At 39.6% G+C, this 24,553-nt stretch overlaps 1 long non-coding RNA gene across 1 annotated transcript; it reads right to left on the bottom strand.

Moving 5' to 3' along the window:
• Window positions 1-212: 212 nt before the first annotated feature.
• LOC309391844 lies at window positions 213-16,213 on the bottom strand. The gene is made up of 3 exons (XR_014175344.1): window positions 16,122-16,213; window positions 3,655-3,766; window positions 213-350 (listed from the first exon to the last, which is right to left on the bottom strand). It is a non-coding gene; the product is annotated as an uncharacterized lncRNA (long non-coding RNA).
• Between the last annotated feature and the right edge of the window lie 8,340 nt (window positions 16,214-24,553).

Genomic DNA, 24,553 nt, shown 5'->3' with positions numbered 1-24,553 from the left:
GAGGCACGTCTGCCATCCCAAATTGTATAGCCAAAAGTCTGTAGAGATTGTCAGACCTGAATAATGAATCTTGGATGAGAAGTGAAATGTCTTCAAAAGACAAAACAACAAAGTCCAGTTGCCTCCTGAAAAAGCACCTTTGGGACTATCAAGACCTGGAAGTCTGAGAATCTTTACATTTCTGCTAAGTTATATATTTCTAAGTGATTTTTCCCCATTTTACGACCTTGCTTGTCACAGTTTTTAAGTGAATCCGTCCAGTTGTTAATTTAGTAATACGGTTGTTAAGTGAATCTGGCTTCCTCATTGACTTTGCTTGTCAGAAGATCACAAAAGATGATCACATGATCCTGGGACAATGGGACACCACAACCTTCATAAATAAGCCAATAAAAACAAAATGCACAGGTACAGTATAGGTGGTACCTTGCTCAGTAGTAGTAACTGTGAGAGGGATCTTGGAGTCCTAGTGGACAACCATTTAAATATGAGCCAGCAGTGAGCAGCAGCTGCCAAAAAAGCCAACACAGTTCTAGGCTGCATAAACAGAGGGATAGAATCAAGATCACGTGAAGTGTTAATAACACTTTAGAATGCAGGAAGTTTTCAGGAACAGATTGGACAACCTCTTGTCTGAAGCGGTGTAGAGTTTCCTGCCTAAGCAGGGGGTTGAACCGCCAACATCCCTTCCAACTCTGTTATTCTATTCTATTTGATTCTCTATTCTATTCTATTCTATTCTATTCTATTCTATTCTATTCTATTCTATTCTATTCTATTCTATTCTACTCTACTCTACTCTACTCTACTCTATTCTATTCTATTCTATTCTATTCTATATGAACCAGTTCTATTCTATTCTATTCTATTCTATTCTATATGAACCAGTTACCAAGTGTTTCACTTTTGATCATGTATCATGGGGATCTTGTAAGTGTGAAAAATTGACATGTCACTTTTTTCAGTGTCACTGTAACTTTGAACAGTCACTAAATAACTGTTGTAAATTGAGGACTACCTGTATTTGTATTTTATCTTAAAATAAGCTTTAAGAAGTCATTTGGGGAAAAGAAATCACTTGCTGGAGGTTCTTCTGGCCAGGAGTTTTAAAACCTATTTGGAATCACTTCTGCCTTTGTAGAGATACCTCAAAGGACTTAGATGGCACACTATTTCCATCCTGAGTAAATGCTTCATTTACAAAGCAGCTATAATTCATGGCCTAAGCTATGACAGGAAGGATCAGGGGAAGCCAGTAAAATGCCAGCCACAAGGTGACATTTTTAAATCATCCATCAATTATTATTATTTTTCATTGCATTTATTCTGGATAAACAATCAGCACTTCTCTGTTACCAGACGTGCCTAATTTATACATTTAAATTTTGTTTGTAAAAACAGGTGGGCTGCAGATTTTAGGCTTCATAAATCATTACCTTCTGGAATATATTATAGCACAGTTTTCTTTCCAAGAAGCGATATAAAGCTTTGCAGCTTTGCAAAATGCATTCCTCTAAATTTCAGTACTTTAAGATGAAAATCACATCAACAAAATTTTATGTTAACAAACAGGACCACGGGGTTTTTATTTATTTATTACTATTTTTTTTTTGTTTTATGCCATAAACTAAAAATGATGCAAGATTGGGAGAACATTTAGCATTTATAAGGATAATAGAATGTTCCTATAAAATCTTTTTGAATCCACAGAGCTACAAGAGAATTTGCAAAGAAACAACTGGAATAAATTACCTTTACCGTTTCAAACTCCACAACATTTACCCCCTGTTTTCCTTTCCATAAGCAAAGCAAGGCAAACAGCCAGAAAGAAAAAGAAAAACACAACGGTTATATCATTTCCTAGGAGAAAGTCTAAATAGTTTTCTTTAATTTCAGAATTCCTGTAGTTTTAGTCACATCCTTCTGAATATGGTTAGTTTATTGTCTCTCGTCTTACATGAGATTAAAAATCCAAAGTAAGATAGCTAGTATCTGCAAAAAAAAAAAGAAAGAAAGAAAGAAAGAAAGAAAGAAAGAAAGAAAGAAAGAAAGAAAAAGCTCAGAGATCAAAGTGTGTATTTCATATTAATTCATGAAACTTGATGGTCTCTCTAAAACTTCAGCTCAAGCAAAGATTTGAAAGCTTAATACAGGTATATCCCTGCTCCCTTACTGTGTCTTTCTTTTTAGCCAGCCAGCAAAGCTTTTCTCTCTGCATGGCATAAACTGAATTCACCCATCAGATTTACAGCTGAGTATTTAATGAGCCACTAAATCTGGATGCTTTTCTCAATGCATATGGCATTTATTGGTATTCAGAAGAATAGCAACCAATGTAAATGTTCAGATTCTGAATATACAGTATTTGGTATCAATTCACATCTGATTGTATATTTCTTTCCTAAAATATGGCTTATATTGCTTGTGCTGTGAATATTTCAGACTTGAAATCTTGGCCTTAGACAACTTAGAACTATGCCACCTTCGGTCTGACCTAAGTGTAGTATATAAAATGATCTACTACAATGTTCTACCTGTCAATGACTACTTTAGCTTCAACCACAACAATACACGAGCACACAATAGATACAAACTTAAGGTAAACTGCTTCAGACTCAGTTGCAGAAAATACGACTTCAGCAACAGAGTGGTCAATGCCTGGAATGTGTTACCTGACTCAGTGGTTTCTTCTCCAAACCCCCACAATTTTAACCTTAGACTGTCTACTCTTGACCTCAACCCATTCCTAAGAGTGGGGGTGTACTCTGTAAGGGGCGGTGCATAAGCGTACCAAAGAGCCTACCATCCCTGTCCTTACAAACCCATTTATTTGTATTCATTTCATGTATTCATAATCTTGTATACACTTATATCAATTATCTTGCGCACGTTTGACAAAACAAATAAATAACTATACCATGCATTTCCTACAAATTCATCACACGTGTTAAGTAATTAAGCTCCCCGTTAGGAGAGCGAGTGTGCAGAGAAGCGTAAGGAGAGTGGTATGCAAGAACACGCACAAACCAGCATACAGGGACACTGAATAGTATAAAATATAGTAGTTTACTATGTGGAAATATAGAGGTATTCAGAGTTCAGTTTACAGTCCAGGTCATACACAGTTCAGTCAGTTCTCAAATAATCAGTCTAGCACACAAAATAGCTAACAGTAGCAAAACACAGTACCTCACAATACACCTATCAGCATCTAACAGTCATTCTGGCTCCCTCTTATGGCTGCTTGAGGTAACAAACCAATTACATCTCTCTAGAATTTAAAGTAACAGATACATTTTGTTACAATCATGGCTTATATACTTTGCCAAGCCAAGCCTAGGGTTACATCCCTAACAACACAGGCAAGTTAAATATGTTTTCTTTTTCTTTTCTTTTTTTAAAGAAGTATGGTTTTATTTTACTTGTTTCTATGCCATCTATCCCCAGAATATCTCAGAACACTTTATGAAAGAATAACACAAAGCAATTGTAACAAAGTCAACAATAAATACAAAAATCAATTGAAGAAATAAAAGCAGGAAATCTTAAATGAGTAAACAAACAGAAGACACCCTGGAAGTCAGACAAAAGAGAGATCATACAATGCTGGATATAGTGCAGTCCTTGGTTGTTTGCTAGAAGACATTTTATTACCTGACTAGACAGTAGCATCAGTGCAAACAACCAAGTTCAGAGAGCACCACGGTTTCAACCCTGTGCCACAGATGTCATCATCTATTGGAAGCAGGATATAGTGTCTTCTAACCTTATGTAGAAAACAATAAAAAAGGAGGAAGGGAAGGTCAGGCATTGAAGAACTTCTCTGTACAGTTCAGTCTAAAAAACTCATGAGATTTTCTTTAAGATTACACATACACTGCCTACAAAATTGTCTATTATATTAAAGGAAAACGCTATTGATAAAAAAAAAACTGTAGTCCCTACTTCATTATAAACCAACTTCTATATAAGATACCAATAAAGGAGAATATTTGTAGGTCAGTGTTGAAATGCAGAATCCTTGGTGCTCTCCGAACTTGGTTGTTTTCTTGCAGATGTTTTATTATACAAACTAGGTAACATCGCTAGCAATGATGATGTTACCTAGTTTGGGTAATGAAAGTTCTGCAAGAAAACTACCAAGGTCAGAGAACACCAAGCATCCTTCTATATAAGAAAGGGAAGAAGGTTGTAGAACAAAGCCAACAACTTCCCTCCTTAATTAAAGGTGAGTGGAAAATCCTCCATTGAAAAGTTTCAGCTTGAAAATGAATTCAGGATCATGGAAACTGGATATAAAAATAAGATAGGTGGTAATTAATCATAACAATTATCAATATAACATCTATCTTGTCAGTAGAAAAGAATATTTATAGTTCGGGGTTGACCTGTGAAGTCCTTGGTGCTCGCTGAGCTTCATTGTTTGTTGCAGATGTTTCATTACTCAACTAGGTAACATCATCAGTATTTCTAGCTTTCAGCACTGATAATGTTAGTATTTGGGTAATGAAATGTCTCAAATAAAAATAACAACAACCAAGCTCAGAGAGCACCAAAGACTCTCTTTGTCCTCTCCCTCTTTGTTTCTTCGTGGTTGACTTGCAGTGACTATATTTAGTCCATAATCCCTCTTAAATTGCATTATTGAAAAATGACTGCTATAAACCCATAGTAACAAATAATCTTTGCCTTATATTCATAGGGTTGGAAGAGGGTCAAAAGACAAAGAGGCCACATAAATCTTCTGGAAAATTCAATTTCTTCATTCTATTGCTGAATGGCTCCCACTCTTTGTCTCCAATTGGGAGTGAAAAGGGGAGGGTGATTTTTTTCCTACTTCAAAATTGCATTTGTTGTGCTTTTGCACAACATAAAATTGAGGAAACCTGGAATGCAACTAACATGAATAAAATGTAGAGCTTCATGAAGAGTAAAATCAGTGTAGCACATCAAAGGTTAGAACTTCTCACTGAATTTATTATTTATTACATAATTACCCAGATTGTGACATACTAAATCTGCATGCAACTCATATTTATAAGATGCCACATGGCAGACAAAGTCTTCACTTTTTGCAGTCTAATTCTTGACGTATATATTTTATTTTTTTCTTTATTAACACTGAGAGCATATGCACCAAAGACAAATTCCTTGTGTGTCCAATCACACTTGGCCAATAAAGATTTCTATTCTATTCTATTCTATTCTATTCTATTCTATTCTATTCTACTCTACTCTACTCTACTCTACTCTACTCTACTCTACTCTACTCTACTCTACTCTATAGATGTATATGCATGCAGAGGTCATTTAATCTTCTATGACGCAAAGTCCAAATTAAAATTGGATGTTTTTAATCTTGCCAGTAATTTAAATCAATATCAAGGAGGACGTCCATCTTCTTTTTGATAATATCAAAGATTTCATAAACATCTACAAGGCCTCTGAATTATGCCCAACTGTTTCCAAACTGCTTCAGATCTGGTTCAATTTCACACTTCAAACTGCTTTGGCTAATGAATTTTTAAAATTCATTTTGAATCAATTTCAATCAATCAAATAACCTTTGAATTGAATGGAATCAAACTATGGTGGGTTTTCTTTGCATATTAGGCCAGCTACTGCACTGATTTTTTTTCTAAAATGGTGATGATGGGGCTGCTGCAGCTGGACAATTAATTAAACAATTAATTAAAAGCAAATTTTGTTATTTCATAGTAAGGTTTAAAAATTCCTCCCTTCCTTCCTTCCTTCCTTCCTTCCTTCCTTCCTTCCTTCCTTCCTTCCTTCCTTCCTTCCTTGAAACATAAAGAAGTATATCCCAAAACACAGATATTCCAGATATTAATATTTTCATTAACTTGCTTGGCGTGCATTTATAATCTAACTGACATTCTAAGTAAAGCTGCAATGCTTCTGAAATACATTTGTTCTGGTGGAAAAGCTATTTACTCTTGTTATGTTCTAATGAATCATATTAGCTTGATCTGACTTGAGTTGGTAGTTAATTGAGATCAGGGATTCATCTTTAGTAATGGTTTTACAAATGAGTTCTCTGTATTCAGGACTGATGCACTGCTCCTAGCAACATCAGGTCTTTGTTAATAGATCCTTATCAAAAGAAGTAAGTAGAATACATCATTGGAGGAGGTTTTTTTTTTTACTATTTTATTTTCCTTAAAGGATTATCTTTCTTTCCTCTGCTAATTAACAAACATCAATAACTCTACTCTTTTTTTGCATCTCTACATACATATGATATACATCTTACCTAACATACTGCTTGTTTCATTAATTGGATTTCTTCATTTCTATTTTTTTTTTCATGGCAGCGTATTTTGCCCAACACTTTATGCCTAATTCATAATACAATCACTTTCTCTGGGACTTATTGCAGACATTGTGGATGAATTAGGAATTTTAATTGGCATTTGATGGGAAGGTGGGGGGGAGGGGATCTGTAGATGCGGCTGCCAGATAAGAAAGTTCTCTGTTTTATCTACTCATTTGTACATATTTAAACAAGTCCTGTCTAATTCTTCATTCAATAGTAGATCTTTGGTGAAGGATTTTTCTCTCTGAAATGAATGTTTAGAATTGAAATCATCAGGGGTGCTTCATGAGTTGCTACAGATCTATTTGACATGCAGAACTGTGCATTAAGCATCTATATAGAGACAATGCTTCTATCCATTCATCTGTCCATCCATCAGCAATATATGTATAGCATGCATTTACAAACCTTTGTTGCATTCATCTCAAAATAATTCTTGTTTAGATGCAAGAATGCAAATGTCTGTAAAAAGCTACATATAAAAGTGAATATATTCAGAATACTGCTTACATGAAGACAGATGCAGTTTTTTTTTTAAATAAATCACAGTCTGATCAAGACTTTTATCAGAATGGACTAACAGTAGCAGACTGAATATTAAAAGACTTTGTATTCTTAATTCTCAGGCTATCAAAGAATATAATAGAGATATTACGTAGACATTCCCATATCTCCCTCTTTGGGGAATGCAGAAAGGATAAATCTAAATCTATTCATTAGAATTTAAGAGAATATTCCACTATATAAATTAAAGGTAAAGGATTCCTCTGTCCAATCGAATCTGACTCTAAGGTACTCATGTCTGTTTCTTAGCTGAGGGAATCAGCATTGTCTGAAGACCCTTCCAGGGTCATATGGCCAGCACAACTATATGCCAAGGTGCATGGATTGCTATTATCTTCCCACAAAAGTGGTAGCTATTTATCTACTTGCATGTGCATGCTTTCAAACTTCTAGGTTATCAGGAGCTGGAGCAAGTAATAGGAGTTCACTGCATCATGTGCCACTGGGATCTTGAAATCAAGCTGTCAGCTTTCCAGCTGTCAAGTTCAGCTTCTTTAAGCACTGAACCATCACAGGCCCACACCACTATATATAGGGACTTATTAAAGAAGATGCAGTATATAGATAAGAGTGGGAAGAAAGAATGGAACTTTTTGCTGCTAAGTTATTTCCTCCACATGCTCACCAAATGCATGAAAATATGAAGCATGTAATCATCTGTATATAACAAATATTATTACTACATTTGATGCATTATCTTTATTTGGATATTATCATTCTGAGAAAGAAAGAAACTGGAAATAAAATAACAGCACAGCAAGAATGATTGGGGGAAAAAAAGCTTTAAGGAAGTATCCCTGTTATTCAGCCTACTTGCTATTTTTCCGTAAGATGATAAGGTCTCCTGCAAGAATAACAAGAAAAGCTTTGAAGTTAGTTTCCTGTCCTTTATTGTAATCGGCTGCTACCTTGTATCATAACAACTTTCTCCTTCAGATTCAACATTTACAAAAGTTATCACTGATCATGTCAAAAATTTCCAGCTGCTGTTTTAATCTAGCCATTTCCAATGAAATGAATTTTACAGTTCAATTATATTTTCTACAAACCTATTTGCCATTAGCCGTGTCTTCCCACTGCCAAAAAGCTTTGATTGCTTTCTTGATCGTGAAGCCCAAATGACATTAAACTACGACAGCACATTTACAGTGCAATCCTTTTTAGCCATAACTGCCCAAAGGCTGTTCAAAGGCTTTTGAAAATCAGACTGGAAATTCACACTGAATTAAATGGTCCAGCACTGGAGGTTTCAAGAGAAAGGTAATGAAGACACTTGTGGTCACAACATGTTGTCTTTCTTTTTCACATATTTTTTCTATAACAGGAAGGCAGAAAACATGACAAAACACATCTGTTCCTTTTAATGAATTCATACAAATTCAATATGTTTAGCAGTTTCAATTAAGAAATCTGATTGAGTCATAATATACTGAGATTTGGGGGAGGGGAAGATCAAGTTTCAAAGACAAAAGAATAATTGAACTAGGGACTAAATTATGTGCAGCTGTTTCTATCAGACCGGTTATCTGTTTATGTCAGTACTCTTCACCAAAAAGGAAAACAGGTTTCCTATTCAGAAAGAAATGATGTCCGGTTTATTGATGGTATCAGTATGTTTATCATATTGAGTAACCCGACAAAAAGGAGAAAAATATTAAAATATTCCCTCCATCCATCCATCCTATTGACAAAAACACCCCATGCATTGGCAGTCCTGTTTCAATCAAAGCAGATTAATAATGATACTGGTTTACAAAATGTTCTGACTTTGATTTTCAATAATATCAGAGATCAAAAGACATTTCAGGAGTCATAAAATGGGATTGTGAAGGTTGCATGTGGTCTGAAGATTGGTCAGCCCTGATGTTAAGGAATACCATCATAGGACTTTTTAATGTGTTCAAAAGTCCATTCATGGTATAAAGGTAATTCTAGACTCACAACCATTTATTTAGTGACATTCAAAGTTAAAACAGCACAGAAAAAAGTGACTTATGACCATTGTCCACACTTATGACCTGTCAGGTTCCAAGTAACACACCTAACGAAAGAAGACTCCAAAGCTTGAATTTCCTCAAAGTTGCATTTTTTTAGAGATGCCATATTGGCACATCTAGGAAAACCCAAATCTGAAAGTTTCCAGGTTTTCCCCATCCAAAAGTCCTTGCCCAGCACCCACATGTTCTGGGTTAAATTCCTGCCCAGGACTTGCATGTCCCTCACATGATCCAGTCAGGCACCATCCAAAACAGGAGATGCCTCCAAGCCACCTCCTCATAGCTGCAGGGCCAGATGGTCTTAACTTTCTGAGAAAGAATGTTATTTTGATTATATATCACCCACACTCTATATAATCCCCTTCCCATTTTCCCACAGTAGAAAATGTGGCAGGCCTGAAGGCCCAAATGTAAAAGATGCTTCCAGGTCGGGCATGACCATTGCAATATTCTATGGCCCTGTGATCAACATTATGAACCCTGACAACTGGCATAGATTTATGACAGTTGCAGTGTCCCAGGGTCATATGTTAATTTTTTGCAACTATGTAAGGGCCTGTTTCTCCTCTCAGTTCAAGAAAGTGGAACTCTTGAAACAATTAGCATTTCAAAAGAAGCCTTTTATTGAAGAGAAAGAGATAGCAAGGCAAAGGAAGCGGGATCTGAAGATTCCCACGCAATTCAGTTAGGTTGAGACAGTTAGAAACCCTCCGCTCACTCTGGTGTTGAATAAGCCAATCCACAGGTGTGAAGTTGTTTTGAGAATCAGCAGCTGAGAAGGTGATAGGAAGTTGTTCTCAGCTGGAGAGAAGATGTTCTCTTGCTGGAGGCTCCGGAGCTGAGACAAAACAGATGCCCTCACTCCCCTTACGTTCCCCTGAAGTTAAATCAAAGTACAGGACACATAGGCACCAGGAAAAAGGTTACAAACTAAAGAATGCAACCAGGCGCCCTCCCCACCAAAATGGCAGCATTCTGATAGGGATCTTTGGGACCTGTCAGTCTTTCTGACAAGCAAAGAGGGAAGCCAGATTTTCTTAACAACCATGTTACTAACGTTGACACCTGCATTGATTTACTTAACAATTGTGAGAATGGTTGCAAAATGAAGCCAAACTCACTTAACTGTCTTGCTTAACAGCATACAATTTTGGCTCAATTGAGGACTACCTGTATTAATAGATAGTACAGGTCTACCTGTATTAATGGATAGTACAGGTAGTTATGCACAATTGCTTTCCCCCTTCTCCCTTAATCTTCATTTCTTTTCAGATAGTCAAAAGTTTAATTGTAGAGAGGCATGAAAAAAATTTAACCATCCTTGATTACACAATTACAGACTTCCATGTGATCAGGAGCCATGGGGTTTCTAATTATGTATGTAGACAAGTGCAACAGCATTATCATCTCCTGTCAAGATATTTTTGTTCAATATCAGCAGTTCAAGGGGAAGGAATCAAAAGCAACAAGCATATTTCTGGATCCCATTCTCAGCCTTTTGAACATCTATTAAAAGTCTGTGTTTTGACCACAGATCTTTGCCTAATTTCTAGGGTAAGTCAAAACTTAATCAGAAGCAATATTTCAGGATTTGAAACTGAAAATAAAAGCAAATATGTGGGAATGACTTTTGAAATGTTGGCTGGTGAATTTTCATACTTAAGGTCCTTGCAAGGGTTTCTTCTAGAGATTCTGCATACTTCCTCAAAAACGTAGTGATTGGAAATTCTGAATTTCAGTGTGGATATACAGAATGGGATCCAAAAAGCAGACCCTGCAATGGAGGGGAACACACTGGGAAGAAGAAGAATGCAGAATTTGATTCTTCTTCTTTCAAGTTGTGATCATTCACAAATACAAATTTAGTGTTAGTATCATTTTATAAAGTATAGTAAGGTCACATCTGCATACTGCATACAGTTTTGGTCATCACATTATAAAAAAGATGCTGAGACTTTGAAAAAGTGCAAAAAAGAGCAAGGTGATTAAAGGCCTGGAGACTAAAACATATGAAGAATGGTTGCAGGATTTGGGTTTTGGTAGTCTAGAGGACTAAGGGGGACAAGATATAAGTGTTCCAGTATTTGAGAGGCTTCCATAACAAGGAGAGGGGTCAATTTATTCTCCAATACACCAGAGGGTGGACAACAAACAATGGTTGGAAACTAATCAAGGACAGAAGCAATCTAGAATTAAGGAGAAACTTCCTAACAATAAGGATAATTAACCAGTGGAATAGCATGTTGTCAGAAGTTGTGAGTGTTTCATCACTGGAGGTTTTTAAGAAGACTGGATAGTCCAAGAGACTGGAGTAGAAGATCTCCAAGGTCCCTTCCAGTGCTATTCTGTTTCTCACTGACTGTGTGAATGGATTCACCAATAAAGATAAGTGTTATAGAAGTTTTATAACAATTGTCATTGAATGAAAGCATTTTCTCTCATCTACAAGTGTAATTCACAGAATTAAAAAAAAAAACACCTTTAGGACAAAGTCTTGAAACTTTAAACATTAAAATGAATCCAAACGAAGGAACAATTTCGTGGCTAAATTTAGAACCTTAAGATGATGATGATGATGATGATGATGATGATGATGATGATGATGATGATGATATTTAATTACATTCACAGTTTGGGACTGGTAAAAACTTAATAGTTCAAGTCCTAACCAAGGACCTAAAAGCTGTTAAGGTAATGACTGAGTATAGGCAGTTCCAAGTAAGGTGTTTTTTTGCAAAGTCAGAATATTCACATCTGATAAATTCAAAATGTCCATGTAACTAGGCAACCCTTTCGGTATTACTCCAAAGACTCCCATTACAATTGGTTTAACCATTGATTTCTTCCTCCACAATCACACAACTTCCATTTGCAGATCACAGTATTTCATTTTTTTATAGTTGTTTCTCTTCAATTCGTGCATCACTTGGTATTGCAATATCAATGAACCAGATTTTTTTTCTTTTCCACAACAATCATGCCAGAAGACCAGATATAGATTTGTTTGGATTTAAAAGTCCCATAAGATCTTGGACTGTTCATTTTCAAGAATATTGTCAATTTGGTATTCCCAATCATTTTTGCTGCATTCGAACCCAAATTTCTGACAAAGCTGCCAATGTATGAATTTGGTAACTCAATCATCACATTGTAGATAATGAGTTTGTGAGATTTTGCTGCAGTCACTGATATGGTGATCCACTGTTTCATCTTTCTTGTTGCATAAGCAACATTTGCTGTTGTTACTTTAATTTTTGCTTTCATGGAATTGGTCTGCAGAGCTTTTTCTTGGGCAGCCAAAATGAAGCCTTCAGTTTCTTTCTTCAACACCCCGATCCCAAACATCTCCATGTTAGCTTTGCATCTACTGCTCCTTCAATGTCATTCAGGTATTGACTGTGCATAAGCTTCTTTTTCCAGTTAGACACCCGATGCTCAATTGTTTCCTTTCAATATTCTGCTTCTAGTCTCATTGTTTTCAAGAGGTTTCCTTTGTTCACCTCCTTCAGTAAGAGCTCTTTTGCTTTTTAATGCAGTCATTAAAGCAGTATTTTTCCTCTTCCACATTTTGTTCCAGCTGTTGTTATTATTATTATTTTGTTAACCATATAGTTTATTCAGTAGTTCGACCTAGTATCATAAATCTTCTCAGATATATCTTGCCAGTCAATATGTCACTGTCATATTGTTTTATGTCTGAAAATATAGTCGTTTACTACAGTTCCTGAAAACAGGGGATCTGTTTGTACATCCTAAATGTTGTTTATTTTTCTAAAAAATAGCTTTGTTTCCCATTGTTCATCATGAGACATGGAATAAAAATCCCTTAAAATGAAACTTGTCATTCTTCTTGCTAAATGACACCTTGTTATATCACATCTGCCCCTCATTTTCCATAGGACCCTGAATTCACCTAGTCCACTATAACTTTGCCAGAATGGGGAGGAGGAAATAGATCTAAAACCCACTTATGTTTGACTGGGAAATCTGTCATCTTTTCCGTCTCTAAAGTACCTCACCAGAATTTACTGCAGAAGGTAAAACCAAAAGTAAAGTTAAAATGTCCCTGTTTGTGGAGTGGTAAACAACTTGATGTGAATCACAGAAGAAATGTAAGGCCATTTGTGTCACCATTGTTACTGTAAAGCATTCTTTAAATGATTAAAACACCCTTTTGCTTGTTTTCTGATTTCTGGTGTTTGGACCTAGTAGGAAAAATGTTCTGAGCCTTAAATAAAATAACCCCACTCCCAGATCATTGTTTCAAGAGGCAGAACAGATGTATAACATCTGATGTTGGCCATTACAACAGCTGTATGTCTATGAAGATTCTCATTTTCTTTTTTTCCTTGAAGACATTTCACTTCTCATCCAAGAAGCTTCTTCAGTTCTATTCAGTTCTTCTTCAGAACTGAAGAAGCCTCTTGGATGAGAAGTGAAACATCTTCATGGAAAAACAGAAAATCCAGTTATCATTTGGAAAAGCACCTTTGGTACAACAGTTATAGTTTGAGTTATATTTAGGTGATGAATTGACCCCCTGAATTTCTTGATGAACTGAGAAAGTTATTAAATTATGGAATACAATATCATATTTTCATGCTCAAGATGGAGTAGAATTGATAGCATTTGGATATCCTGCTCTTTGTTCAAAGCCTATAACCACCAGATACCTAAATTTAAGAATGTTTGTGTTGTGGATGTGAAAGATGGAGTGCCAGACTTAGGAGGAAGATCACAATTTATTGAAACAACAATCTTGGTGTTTCACCTTATACATATGTGCAGTTGGCACCATTACCTCAGCAGGTCTTCAGGGCCATGGAAAGTTCTCCAAGAAATACCCAATGTCCATGAGGTCCAGCCAAGGTCCTTGGAAAACCACTCACGGAGGAAGTTGACTAATTCTGTGCTTCTTTATCTTATCTATAGAGTACCACTTTCTCTCTATAACGAAGTAAACACCTTAGTAAGCATATAAATATGAATGTCACAGTGTGTTCAGGTTTCCCTCTTGCTTTGAGGGGCCCATCTTTATTCAGCTGAATAAATGTGTACAGCTTATCAAGGCAAATACTGGGGCTCTCTCTTTATTTCTACCAAAACACAACTGAGGCTGGCAAAACAGAAGTGCATCCTGACAATTAGTATTGTTAATATTAGAGGGAATGTATTGAATGGATAGATGGGACACGGTGGCTCAGTGGCTAAGACACTGAGCGTGTCGATCAGAAAGGTCATCAGTTTGGTGGTTTGAATCCCTAATGTTGTGTAACAGAGTGAGCTCCCATTACTTGTCCCAGCTTCTGCCAACCTAGCAGTTCGAAAGCATGTAAAAATGCAAGTAGAAAAATAGGAACCACCTTTGGTGGGAAGGGAACAGTGTTCCGTGTGACTTCAGCATTTAGTCATGCCGACCACATGATCATAGAGAAGTCTTTGGACAGCACTGGCTCTTCAGCTTTGAAACAGAGATGAGCACTGCCCCCTAGAGTTGGGAACGACTAGCACATATGTGCAAGGGGAACCTTCCCCTTGACCTATTGGATGGATATGGTTGCTGTATTTTATATATGTATTTTGATAAACCTTTGTTCATCTTTCCTTCCCCTTTTCATTTTTACAAGTTAGTGTTTGTAAATTCTGGCATCAGGCTAGAAACCAGTTTGTTAGTTCTGGTTCCACTTTAACCACAAAAACACCTAAGTGATCTTGTGCCAGTTACTCTGTTTTAGTCCTAACAAAGGCAATGCAAACCATTTCTGAAATCTTGCGAAGAAAACTGTGGGGACTTGCCTAGGCAGCCACCAGTAGTTAAGACTGACTGGAAGGCATAAACACACAAACACACACACACACACACCTATAATTTATAGTGTTTAAAATATTAACGGCATAGGGTGAGGCTATTTACATGTTTTGTACACTATTTCCAACGTTTGCATTGCAAGTAGCACACTGCATATTCCATCAATTTCATATGGAACCTGACTCTAAAACGTGTCATCCGTCTCTTCTTTTTCTACGGTGATTAAGACATAAATTGGAGTAACTGTCATATTAAAATTTGACTAAAAAGTCCAATTGATACCATTTGCCATTGAATGCACTGATATCCAAGAACTAGCTTTGCTACAGCATATTGTTCCTGATTATGAAAAACAATGCATTCCTTCTTTATTTTTCAAGCACCAAGCAGTAAAGAGTATGAAGCTCTAACTGAAAGTGTCCATTCCAATAATTCTGGAGCAATTCTGAATGTACCTCAGGTAGTTGGTCTCTTTTACTGAAAGATTTACCCAAATTCTGGAGAATCCTCCTCCTCCTCTTCTTCCTCTTCTTTCCTTAGTGTTGATGTTGCTCCCATTGATTCATGTCTTTTCATTCTCTTCATTGTGGAAAGGAAAAGGGGAATCCCATCCATTCTCCCTGCCTGTCTTTTTTCTGATAGCATCTTAAAATATTTAGAGAATCTTTAATATTCTATGTTGAAGCAATGCAACTTCAAATCACTTCTGATTTGCCACTGTATGATCAGAAAAGCCGATCAGAAAAACAAAATAGGACCATCTCTGCTTTTTATATTTTTTATTATAAAATTGGTCTTGCGGAATAACTCTTTTTGTACTGTGAAAGTAAATGTTCTCCTTCAATGCTGTCTACCCATCAGGCTATGGTTAATAGCATTATTACAGTGTCTGAGGAAGTGAAGTTGAAGTTACTCCTTTGAAAAGCAGCTGCTGTCATGCAGACAAGTTTCCTTCCTACCCACCTTCTCTCAGGCATTCATCCATTCCACCAGAACTGTACTCAGACATTCAAGACAGTTTTCCAGACGCTTGGCTGATAGAGCCATACCGTGGGATTTTCAAGAAGGTGCTGCATCCTGAGGAAGCCTCATCCCACCCAGTCTTTTGAACTTACAAAAAAAAAAATGCTAGGACAGAGTGAGAAAAAGGGTTTAGGTGTGGTTGGGATGCTAAAGGCAAAAGGCCTACAGACATGGAAATGGAGACAACATCTGAAGATTGGTGACTGTTACAAGCAGGCAAGAGGACATTCATTCAACTGTCAGGACCACAATCTGTGGCAAGAGACTTGAGGCATTGCCTGGAGCACAGCAGAAACTAGAAAAAAATGCAACCACACCAACACAGTATCTTATCTCAACTAGTGTCAGAATATTTAGAAAAAGGCAAAAGTTGTATATTACTTTAGAGACTTACTTTGAGACTTTTGTTTGACCTGAGTGAAAGGACTGAGTATTAAAGGCATATTCACATGGCCACGTCAATTTGCAAAGCCTGGAAGGATGGAGTTGATCCAGAGTAATAACCTGTTGTTAGGGAAGGTGTGTGTTGCAATAATATATTTCGTACAGATTTCCTATGCTGCAGTGTGTCCAATCCTTGGAGAGCTCAGTAGTCAGTTAAACAATCAATGGCCTATTCAAATATACAGATGTACATACTTAAAGGGCACGTGCAACTTCTATCAGAGCTTAATCCAGTTTTATTTAAGAAATCCTGCAACAAGAGCAGAAGAACAGATTTTAGATAAACAATAAAAGAAACTTCTAAAAGCTCAGAGCTATTTGGCAATGGAAGAAGATTGTTTTTGGAGAAGGCTGAAAATAATTAAGGAGAAACTGAATAGCATATGGCATAATAAGATAGGAAATTCCTTACATACGGGCTGAAATGTATGAGGCAAGAACAATGGTGGGAACAGCCGGTTCGTGATGGCCAACCTGACCCTAGGTGAACCCGCTGTAAAATTACCCTACCCCCCCCCCGCCCTGCTATCAAAGTGGATTCTGGGTACTGTGCTGCAATGGTGAAATGGGAAACAAAGTGGCCAGCATGAGGGAAGGAGGAGGAGCAGGGAGAAGAAAGAGGGAAAGTGGCCTGCTCTTTCCCTCACCCCAGCTGCTCCATTGCCCATTTCTCCATTGCAGGGCAGTGACCAGGATCCACTTTGATAGTGGGGGTGGGTGGGTAATTTAACAACCAGTTCACATGAACCGGTGCAAACCAGCTAAATTCCACCACTGGGCAGGAACCAGTGATTCTTAGGCCAGACAGAATTGTTATCTAAACATCTTCCAGCTGTAGATACTTCTCCTGATTTTAAAGAGAATTATTAAATATTAACACAGAAAGGCTGGAGGGAAAAGCCTAGAATTTAAACTCTGGACCAGAGTTTATATATACACATGCCTTGATTGCTAGTGAAATGCAGTAGTCAGATGCTTTATGCATATATGACTCCTTTATATGCCACAAAACAACTTATATACGTAGATATTTCAGGTTTATAAATCTTCTGATCTTAATAAAACAATATGAGGCTGAGTTTTTGATGAGCAGAAATCTATTGGTTTGGCTGGGATGAAGTTTGCAATACACAATGGAAGGAGGTAGACTAGATAATGTTCCTTTTCAGCACCGTGACTGGGAGAAAACATATTGGTCTTCTATTCAAAGTTGTCCTGGAAATATGTGTGCCAATTGCATCCTTGTTTTAGACCAGTGTTTCTCGACTTTAGCAAATTTAAGATTTGTGGAATTCAACTCCTAGAATTCCCCAGTCAGCATGCAGTGCTGCACAAATAAATGATTATAACATAAATGCCTATTTCAGAAAAACAATAAGTATAGAACAGCAAAATTAATTTTCATCACACCAGACAAGAATGGCTCATGTTGAATGAGACCAATTTCTACCTGTATTTTTTCTTACATGACTCTAGGGATATTTCTGGAATATCTCTATGGAAAACATAAATGTTTGAGCATTTTAAACTCATTTGTACCTAAATAACTGTCTAGTTTGGCACAGTAACCAAATAGGACAGGTACAGACTTCAATAGATAGTGAGGACTGCATAAAAAACAGTCACAACCTTTTCTATTCTATTCTATTCCCTTCTATTCCATGCCATTCCACTCCACTCCACTCCACTCTACTCTACTCTATTCTATTCTTTTTTCTCAAGCATTATAGATATTGAATGAACCAGCCTGCCTTCCATTGGGAATCCATATAAAGCATGAACCAAAAAGAGGGCTTAGAAAATATCTACAGACGCCTCACACCCTGGGAATAATCTGTTTCAACTTGTCCCCTCAGGATGCCGCTATAAGGCATTGCATGCCAAAACAACCAGATATAAAGATAATTTTCTCTGTGCCATCACTCTGCTGAACACTTAATTCTCACAGCAGTGACTCATTTCTCATCTTTTCTCATTTTCTCATCTTTCCTACTATCTTCTCCAATTGGTTTCTTATGATTTATCTGTTGTTGTTTGTAACTTATGATTAATGATCGTAACTATGATTTATGACCTATGACCTATTACTTGCTGTTTCTATGTACACTCTGAGCTTATATGCCGGAGACAAATTCCTTATGTGTCCCATCTCCCTTGGCCAATAAAGAATTCTGTTCTGTTGTGTTATTTTTTTCTCAGGCATTATAAATATTGAATGGAACACTCTTCCTGAAACTGAAGACAATATTGACAATTACAGTCTCCTACTTAGTCCAACTCTTTATTTCCAGCCATCTAAGTCATTACTTCTCCTGACCACAAGTTCCACAATAAATAGGTGCTATCTCTCTCTCACTTGACTCTTCATTAAGAGAAAAAAATAATGGAGATGTATCAGGGTTTCATGGTTTCCACATAATCCCAGATCCTTAAAAGGTCTCCAAAGAGTTCCAGGTGTTATTATTAAGATATAAACTCTAATGGGATAGAAGGGTAAATATTCAGTACAGTTAATCCCTGACTTACAATTGGTCGCTTAACAACCGGTCAAAGCTACTTTCCAGGGCTATTTACAACCTAGATTCAAAGTGCAATGGTTGACCCCCAGGTCCACATACATGGTCACATGGTCACATTTTGGCCACTCAGCAACTGACCCACAGTTATAATCATTGGCAGAATCTTGCGGCCACCTGATCACGATTTACCAAATTCTCTTTGCCAGAAAATGGTATTTATTTCTACTTTCCAGCAAAAACGTCCCTGCGTACAACAGATGTGTTTTACAAACTTCCATGTTCACCTAATGACCATGGTGATTCACTTAATGACAGCTGGAAAAAAGGTAATCAAATCAGATGCGATTGTGGTGAACCACTTATCAACCAGCACGAGTTATGGCCATAATTCCAGGCTCAATTATGGTAATAAATTGAGGATTTTCTGAAAATGATTTGAATCATCTTATTGAGATTTAATTTTAATTAAGAGAAAATGAAATGAAACACAGATGTTTTTTGACTATCTATAACCACTGACTACTGTGCTTGCCTGCGTGACTACCCCCCACCATCTTTCACCCGTTTACCATCAAGTTTACCATCAATTTTACCATCAAACTTCATTAAACAGCTACTTAGACTGTCTGCCCCACCCATACCACAGACTGCCTCCGGGCCTCCACCATTTACCATCTACTTTCCACCTAATCACCATCTATTTACCATCCACTTATCACCCACGTACTGACTTACCATCTGATGTGGAACCTGGCTTGCTGACTCAATTTAACATCTACAGCACCCTGGCCCTTGCTACAGCTCCCCCCAGTATATACTCGAGGTCAGACTTGCTCCTGCTGCGGGAGTCCCCCCTCTCGCAGACATGGCCCTTTGCCCTTTCAAGGGCCCACCTTAATGACAGGTTTGTTAACCCCGAAAGGTGGAGGAAGCGAAGACTTAGGGGTTTTTTAACCAGATGTTTTTTATCCATTTTAGGGTGGGTGGCAGGGATAATCAGGCCAGGAGGGGGACTTTTGCCAGGCAAACAGGTGAGGTCAAGGGGGAAGTGAGCGGAGTGGGGGGGGAGGGAAAATGACATTCCTATAGAGGGTTGTTTTATTCCAACGGTCGTGGGGAGGGGTGGGTGCGAGGACGGAAGAAAATCTCGCAGTCGGTTGGGAGACCGTGGCTGCTGGACACGCCCGGTTGCTCGTACCAACCCCCGCAGCCTAGGTGGCCAGGGCCTACAGAGCCAGGGCCTGAGGCTTATGCTCTGCAATGCAAGGTCCGCTGTTAACAAGACCCTCCTCATTAATGAGTTGATCTCAGAGGGAGAGCCGGACCTTGCAGGGATAACGGAAACCTGGTTGGGCCACGGTGGTTTACCTCTTGTGGAGATGTGCCCACCAGGCTACCGTGCATTCCATCAGCCGCGGGCCTTGGGTAAGGGTGGTGGGGTGGCGGTAATTATACGGGAGAGTCTGGAACCGAGGGAGTTCACTGTGCCGCAGATATCCGGTTGTGAGTCCCTTGGTGTGAAATGGGGCCCCGGGAGGCAGCTGGGCTTGCTGATTGTATACTTGGCTCCTCGCTATGCATCAGCGGCCCTGCCCGAGCTCCTCGAGCTGATCGCAGAGACGGCGGTTGATACCCCCAAACTTGTGGTTATGGGGGATTTCAACCTGCCGTCGACGGGTGAAGCATCCGAGGTGGCTCGGGAGTTCATGGCTTCCATGACAGCCATGGACCTGACCCAATTAATTCAGGGCCCCACACACAAAGGTGGGCACACACTGGACCTTGTTTTTGTCTCTGGACAGTGGACGAGTGATCTGGGAATAGGGGATTTGGTTATTACACCCCTGTCATGGTCAGATCACTCATGTCTCCGGCTCGACTTCCCCGGCGCTACTCCCTACCGCGGGGAGGCGGAACCTGACTGTCCCAGATGGTTCCGCCCCAAGCGACTGATGGAACCGACAGGTTCCAGACGGAGCTTGGGCCACTTCCTCTAGCCCTCACCCACTTCCGGACGGAGGACCTAGTGGCCGCTTGAAATAGGGCGGCTGCTGGGGCCTTGGACCAGGTAGTGCCTTTGCGGCCTCTCCTGCAGCAATGAACCACCCTGGCTCCTTGGTTTACCGAGGAGCTGAGGGTGATTAAACGCCACAAGAGATGCCTAGAAAGCAGGTGGAGGTCCTCACGCTCCGAATCTGACCGAACACAGGTAAGATCCTATTTACGGACCTACCTTGTGGCACTGAGAGCGGCCAAACGTAGACACTGTGCCGCTCTTATTGCGTCCGCAGATAACCGCCCTGCCGCCCTGTTTCGGGTGACCCGCTCCCTCTTATCAAAGAGGCCGCGGGAAGCCCCTTTGCAGGGTTGAGCAGAGGAGTTTGGGGAATATCTGCAGGACAAAATCGCTCAGATCCGGAGTGGATGGGCCCCCTTCAGTGGCCCAGGGGAGACGTCGGAAGCAAGTCTTGAGGCACCACGCTGGGAGGGGTTTGACTCTGTTGCCCCCGATGATTTGGACAGGTTACGTGGGCGACTGCAAGCCACTACATGTTTATTGGACCCGTGTCCCTCCTGGCTTGTACTGGCATCCTGGGAGGTTACACGAGGCTGGCTCCTGGGTCTTGTGAATGCTTCATTGGGGGAGGGGTCCTTGCCGGTCGCCTTGAAAGAGGCGGTGGTGAGGCCCCTACTCAAGAAGCCTTCCCTGGACCTGGTGGAGCTAGCTAATTACTGTCCCGTCTCCAACCTTCCCTTTTTAGCGAAGGTTGTAGAGAGTGTGGTGGCACAACAGTTCCCACGTCACCTGGAGGAAACCGACTATCTAGACCCGCGCCAGTCCGGCTTCCGGCCCGGTCACAGCACGGAGACGGCCTTGGTCGCATTGGTGGATGATCTCTGGAGGGCCAGAGATAGGGGTTGTTCCTCTATCCTGGTCCTATTAGACCTATCAGCGGCTTTCGATACCATCGACCATGGTATCCTATTGCGCCGGCTGGAGGGGATGGGAGTAGGGGGCACCGTTTTACGGGGGTTCTGCTCCTACCTCTCCGACCGGACGCAATGTGTGTTGGCAGGAGAGCAGAGATTGACCCTGAGGCCACTCACTTGTGGGGTGCCGCAGGGGTCGGTCCTCTTGCCCCTCCTGTTCAACACATACATGAAGCCACTGGGTGAGATCATCCGTGGTTTTGGGGTTGGATACCATCTGTACGCTGATGACACACAGCTGTACATTTCCACCCCAAACCACCCCAACGAGGCCGTCGAAATGATGTCCCAGTGCTTGGAAGCCGTTCGGGTGTGGATGGGGGACAACAGACTCAGACTCAACCCCTCCAAGACTGAGTGGCTGTGGCTACCGGCGCCCCGGTTCAACCAGTGGACTCCATCGCTGGCCATAGGGGGCGAACAACTGCCCCCCGTGGAACGGGCGCGCAATTTGGGTGTCCTCCTTGATGCCCGGCTGTCGATGGATGACCATGTGGCAGCTGTGGCAAGGGGGGCATTCCACCAGGTTCGCCTGGTGTGCCAATTGCGCCCCCTATTGGATCGGGACGCCTTACGCACGGTCACTCACGCGCTGGTGACGTCTCGCCTGGACTACTGCAACGCTCTCTACATGGGGCTCCCCTTGAGATGCACCCGATGACTACAGCTAGTTCAGAATGTGGCCGCGCGGGCCATCATGGAAGGGACAAGATACTCCCATATAACACCACTCCTGCGCGAGCTGCACTGGCTGCCTGTGGTTTTTCGGGTGCGTTTCAAGGTCTTGGTTACTATCTTCAAAGCGCTCCATGGCACGGGACCTAGTTACCTGCGGGATCGCATCTCACCTCATACATCCCTGCGACCAATCCGCTCTCACAGGGAGGGACTCCTCCAGGTGCCGTCCACTAAGCAGTGTCAAAGGGCGGCGCCCAGGAGTAGAGCCTTCTCTGTGATGGGCCCAACCCACTGGAATGACCTCCCTCCCCGATATTAGAACTACCACCGACCTCCGCTCCTTCCGACAGAAGCTTAAGACCCACCTGTTCCAATTAGCTGGCTTAACTGATTTATAGTCCCAATCAACCTCCTGGCAAACATCTTATTGGTTAGTTTTTAAGGGTATTTTAAGGGTATTTTAATGTTTATTTGTATTTTAATTTAAATATTGTACAGTCCACATTATACCTCCTCCGTTTACCTATTTGTATATTTAAGTATGCCCATATTGTGTATTTATACTGTTTTAATATGACTGTACACCACCCCGAGTCCTGTTTAGGAAAGGGTGTGGTTTATAAATTAAATTAAAGTAAAGTAAAGTTAGGTTTGTCCTTATTCATAAGAATGTGACTTTTCAATATTCCATTCAAAGGCTGGTATTTTCAACTCTTGCAAACCTCTGAACTTCTGAACTGTTGCAAAGCTCTGATATTGAGAAAGATGAATATCTTTCTTAATTTCTCAGATGAATTAATTCCTAACTTTAATGGAGCAGAAACATTTTTTATATATTTTTTTTCAAATGTGCTTTAGAGCTTCACCACTCCAGTGAAAGCAAACCTGGAGTTACAACAGTTTTTGAGTGAATGATAAGCTTCTCAGAATATTGGAACAAAGAAGATACATATATTGACTTTTTACCCTTTTGGATCACTATTCTTGTGTTAGGGCTTGCCAATTCAGTTTGAAATGCTGCATCTCAGTTGGGCTTCCTTCTAGATATTTTAGACTTCCACAGTATTGCCCTGTGACCACAGCAGTGGTGGAATTCACATTTTTTTACTACCAGTTATGTGGGCATCACATGGCTTGGTGGGTGTGGCAGAAGAAGGATACTGTAAAATCTCCAATCCCACCCCACTCCAGGGGAAGGTTACTGCAAAATCCCCATTCCTTCCTGATGAACTCGGACTCAGGAGGCAGATAATAGATGGGGCCAGTAAGAGGTGGTATTTAATAGCTCTCTGAACTGGTCAGAACCTGCTGAATACCACCTCTGGCCCATAGTACTTCTTTTACTAAGAAGAATCTGTGTTAGAATTGTGTAGATAGATATATCAATTGAAGAAACTGTCATTGTGTTCTCTGAGGTGAAAGCTAGGCATGGTCTTTACAATTTTCTACCTCATAAGAAAGTTCGTACCTTGTGGGTTTTTTGTGTGATGTTGTTTGTTTGTTTATTCTGACTGCCCAGATCCCTAGAGACTGGAACACTATTCAAAGACTGCAGAACAAATAAATATTCTATGTTCTCGCAAAAATGTTGGGTTTTCTTTGATGCTGTCTAGCCATTCACAATTCAGTGTAAGCACATATATTTCCAAGAGGAGGCTCTGAAAATAATATAGTATTTGTGGAATAATTTTGTGCATAGAAATTAACAATATTTGTTAACCTAGTTTGATTTCTATAAGAATCCTTTAGTGAGACATGGCCATTTTTTTAAATGGAATCACATTCAAGAAAATTAACAGATTATGGAACATTGATAAGTTAAGGATGCCAAGAAGCAGATAAACCAATTATTATTTAAGAAAAGGAGGAGGGGGAATGTCATTATTCTCTGAAAGGGGGAAAAAATCACAGTGTCAACCAAATGTTATTAATCTGAATTATTTGAATTTCAAAAACAGTGAGGATTAAAAATAAATTGGTCTGAACTAACATAGTACTTTAATTTCAAATACCATGAACGTCACCCTAGGGACACTGTGATCTACCTAATGCTTTATTATACCAGTATGAAAGTGACAGAGGCTTCTGATATGATAATGATCATCCAATTTGATTTACATTATTTATGCTGCAAAGAAGTGTAGAGTTCCCTGTTTTAGATCACACCCTCATTATCCTACAGGACTGGAAGGTG

This window comes from Natrix helvetica, assembly GCF_964273705.1.
Source record: "Natrix helvetica genome assembly, chromosome: 4".
Taxonomy (NCBI): Eukaryota; Metazoa; Chordata; class Lepidosauria; order Squamata; family Natricidae; genus Natrix; species Natrix helvetica.
The sequence above is the reverse complement of the archived record's forward strand: the minus strand, read 5'-3'. Positions and strand labels throughout refer to the sequence as shown.